At 31.9% G+C, this 4,395-nt stretch overlaps 1 long non-coding RNA gene across 1 annotated transcript; it reads right to left on the bottom strand.

Moving 5' to 3' along the window:
* Window positions 1-2,270: 2,270 nt before the first annotated feature.
* Window positions 2,271-3,708, bottom strand: LOC145824113 (uncharacterized). Its single transcript, XR_014365930.1, has 5 exons — window positions 3,684-3,708; window positions 3,356-3,433; window positions 3,114-3,176; window positions 2,473-2,521; window positions 2,271-2,368 (listed from the first exon to the last, which is right to left on the bottom strand). It is a non-coding gene; the product is annotated as an uncharacterized LOC145824113 (long non-coding RNA).
* Window positions 3,709-4,395: the final 687 nt, after the last annotated feature.

Here is a 4,395-nt window from a genome sequence, read left to right as displayed (position 1 = left end):
CTGAAGTGGAAGGCCAAAATTGATAATAAATTAAAGAAACTAATTAAATACTTATGATCATAACTACCCATTAATTATTTTTTATTATGAGTTTTCATAATCAAATAAATACAGATTAAATACCATTTTTCATTGGATTTTAACAAATATTTTTAAATAAATATTAGGTATAATAATAATAATATTGGATATGTTCTCATTGATTAGTGATACTGTCACATGATATTCTTACTCACTACTACAAATATAGATAAAGATCACACTTTTTTGGTGTGATGTATGTTTTTTAATCACACCTTTTAAGTTTTATTAAAGTGTGGTCTTTAGGAGTGTGATTAAAAATGGTCATTTTTAATCACACTTTTTAAGTGTCATTAAAAAATGCTTTCATCACACCTTTTAAGTGTGATTAATAATATTTAGATCACACCTTTTAAGTGTGGTTAAAAACATTTAGATCACACCTTTTAAGTGTGGTTAAAAATATTTAGATCACACCTTTTAAGTGTGATTAAAAACTTTAGTTCACACCTTTTAAGTGTGATTAAAAATATTTTGATCACACCTTTAAGTGTGATCTTTGGAAGTGTGATTAAAAAGGATCATTTTTAATCACACTTTTTAAGTGTGATTAATAACATTTAGATCACACCTTTTAAGTGTGATTAAAAATATTTACATCACATCTTTTAAGTGTGATTAATAACATTTAGATCACATCTTTTAAGTGTGATTAATAACTAATAAAATCTGTGATAAAAAAAGGTGCTACATATTTGAAAAATAATCAATATTATTTTTGTATGCACATTTGAATAATGTAATACACACTATATACTATATTTTGAATCATAACCACATATTGAATAGAAAAACGTCATATATTTCATAAATGGAAATTAAATATTCAAAACTATATACAAAGGAATTAAATAAAAAAAATTATCTGTGCTTACATATATTAAAAAATGAAAAAACTTAAAAAACTTATAAAACCCCTTTAAATACAATATGACAATACAAAATCATAAAAATAATAATATTCAGTGTGCTCTCCAAATTCTCTGAAAATAACTTCATCCACAGCTCCCTTCAGCTTCATCAAGTCATCAATCATCTTCACCAAAATGATGATTATATAACTGAATCATCCAATTCCATTAACACAACTTCATTAAACTTGAATGGTTGAAAAATCTATCATAGTGCGACCATATATAAAAATTAGTTTGTGTCAATCATTGTACCATTCACGGATGCCTCTGAAAGGATATCAGAATTCAAGCTAGAGAGAGCTGTTAGCACCAATGGGTGAGAAGCAAGTGTAGAAGCAGGGATCCTGAAACAAATAGATATTCAAACCAGTTATGAGAGTTCTATCATGTAAACTAGGGTGGGGAAGTTGTGCAAAATGGATATCATAATCACATAAGAATTTAGAACATCCACATGAACAGCCAAAAATACCCAATCACAAAGCTTTCAGTTTCCCAAGAGTAACACAGACATATGCATAGAGAGAGAGAGAGAGAATAAAATAATTTGGAATATAATGATAAAAAAAATATATATAAATTTATGCCTATTCTCATCCTTCAGACTTTGAAAATTAGTGTTGCATTGCATTTTGTTGTAAAAAAATAATTAAATATTCATATACATAACATATAATAATTGCTTACACTATATATAATATATAATAAATATTCAAATCTATATATTTTTGTGTGTCATCCACGTGTCATGTCCGACATTGTCTGATACTATTCCTGTCGACACATCTGTGTAGTGTTTATGCCGTGCTTCTTAGCTTATGAAGCATGGACACCGCTATGGCGGTCACGATGTCGGACACTTGTTAGACATGAACATGCCCTGAACACATGTCGGATAAGCTGGAGGAATTGGACACATTAGACGTGGGGACACAAAAAAAACATCTTAACATGAAATATCATAGGTATTAAATTTGTTTCAAAGACAGTTTGAAGTGCACATATGCATCAGCATTGCCAAACTTCTCATTTACACAATTTCCTAACTTGAAGTTTATTTTGTTCCAAAATGAGTTCTTTAAGCCACAGTCAAATCCCCAAGATAAGTAGTAGCACCCAATAACATATCTACCTAAGGCCCAATGACGCCATCCCTTTTATGATCTCATCGACAGACAAAGCTTGATTTCAAATTAAATATTTCTTCTGAACAGAATTGAGTATACCTCAGGCAAAACTCTTAATAGCTCGAGGAAGCTTGGTATGCATTCAGGGTGAGAATTCATCTCATCTCTAAGCTAATTTACAATGCCACCATCACCCCAATCTTTAGCAGGAACATGAACAGCCAATGCAGCCACAGCAAGGCTAATCTAAAAGGTGACAAATTTTAGCTGGACATATCTTTGTATTTACATTCCAAGTTGTGTGTGCGCGCACAAGAGTGTAAGTGGTTGTACAGAGAAAACAACAATACCTGGGTTCTAACTTTAGGGGGGGCCTTTGTGAAATGTTTTCAATAAGCTCTGCATTTACAACCATGTGAAAGCTGGTAATCAGTCAAAGAAACTCTTTTGCATCACAAACATGAATCAACATATGCACACAATTGCAAGAAAACAAGTTTACATGCACTAAACAGAAACAGCAGCATATAGACAAAACTTATTTACACTACGAACAGTGGAAAATTAGGGAAAGAAACAGTGAGGGAAAGGGGGCACTAGGTACACCAACGTTGGCGTATCTTTTTTCAGATTGCAGGATCTTGTTCAAGATATTAGGATTCAAAATACAAAGTTACAAACTGCCCATCTGCAATCCTCACACGTCTTTATAGTGTATAAGAAAGAACACTGTTGCAGATTTATCAAGAAAGAAAAGGATGGAAGAACAAGCTAAGCTTATAAAGAATCTATGTAAAGCATAACTTTCAGTTCCCACTAACTATGGTATAGCATTTGCCCCTTTCAATTAGCAAACATGTAGATCCCAAGGCTCCCCCAGTAAACAATGAAATTATAGATAGAAATGGCACTACCAACAAATCATATGATAACTCATGCCAAATTCTGAATGAGAACCTCATAAAAGTGTAAAACCTATAAATATTCTTACATTTAATAAATCCCGTAACGGGCGAAAAGCTTCAGAAGGCAGCTCTTCAAAATCTCGTTGTACCTGTCCATCACAAGCAAAATGCACTATGATATGTGAAAAGAAAGGCTGCCTTGATATACCAAAACCTATAATAAATGCAAATCAAAAGACATATTCACAGGTGAATAGCATTATATAGCAGTAACCTTTGGTACAAATCACAAATGCACAGATAATGAATAGCAGGAGAATCAGATTACCTTGCTTCTGAGGGTTTGAGAACAAAAGATTAAAGTTTCTTGATTGCTACTAGCATCATGAAGTAAATTATCGGAGACCTAAACAAGTAATAACATATCAGTAAATCTCAACAATTAAAAAAAATGAGATCCAACCAACACATGATAAGAACAGAATCAAGTACTACAATGAATATGTATCATGTTAGCGCATCCGAGGAATAAATCTCAACAATTGATGTGCTTTTTTTTCCGTCGGCTAGAGAAACCCCAGTGATGGCAGATGCACCACATATTTTACACATCACTAATTATAATAATATTTAATGAAATTTATTCATCAATGCACATGATACACCATGTGTAACGTTGGCATATACGAGCAACAAGTAACGCCCAATTGATACCACCAAGAAACCTTGAAACCTGATTGTAATTACTAAACTAAATCCCAACAAAAATTAAAGCTCAAATCAAGGTAAAGAAAGAAAAGTAATTACTATACCAAGTCAAGATGGGTCAACTCCAAAAGACTAAACAAATGAACAATCCCCCACAGTTCCAGTATTTGAGTGTTGAGCAATTCCACCAAGATTTTAACAATTATGTACTGGTGTATCTGTTTTCAGATAAGAAAAAATATAAATAGAGAGTGGATAGAAAGAGAAGAAAGAGATGAATTGATGAAAGAGAAAAGAAGAAAAGAGCACAAAAGAGAACAAGTTTAAAGGAGGGAAAGCCTAGAATAATTGTATAACTACCATGACCCAAATTTAGTTTTCAACTTAACCAGAATTAACTCATGTTAATTTGTCCATACACAAAGCAAAGTCGTGAATACACTATCATGTATAACAGTCATAGAAAAGAGAAAAGTGCATATTGCATCATAGCAATGTGCGTCAGATTGGGCTTGCCTTTCATGCTAACCTAGTTAAGATGAAATGGTTTTGCTATGATGCAATATGTACTTTTTTTTGTTGTATCATGTGTTGTGCTTTTCATGGTCTTTTCATCAATAAAATTTTCTTTTGCTAATCAAAAAATAAAAAATAAAATGG

The sequence above is a fragment of the Camellia sinensis genome, chromosome 1 (assembly GCF_055761805.1).
Source record: "Camellia sinensis isolate YWXY chromosome 1, ASM5576180v1, whole genome shotgun sequence".
Taxonomy (NCBI): Eukaryota; Viridiplantae; Streptophyta; class Magnoliopsida; order Ericales; family Theaceae; genus Camellia; species Camellia sinensis.
Note: the sequence above shows the minus strand (reverse complement) of the source record. Positions and strands in the feature narration are given on the sequence as shown.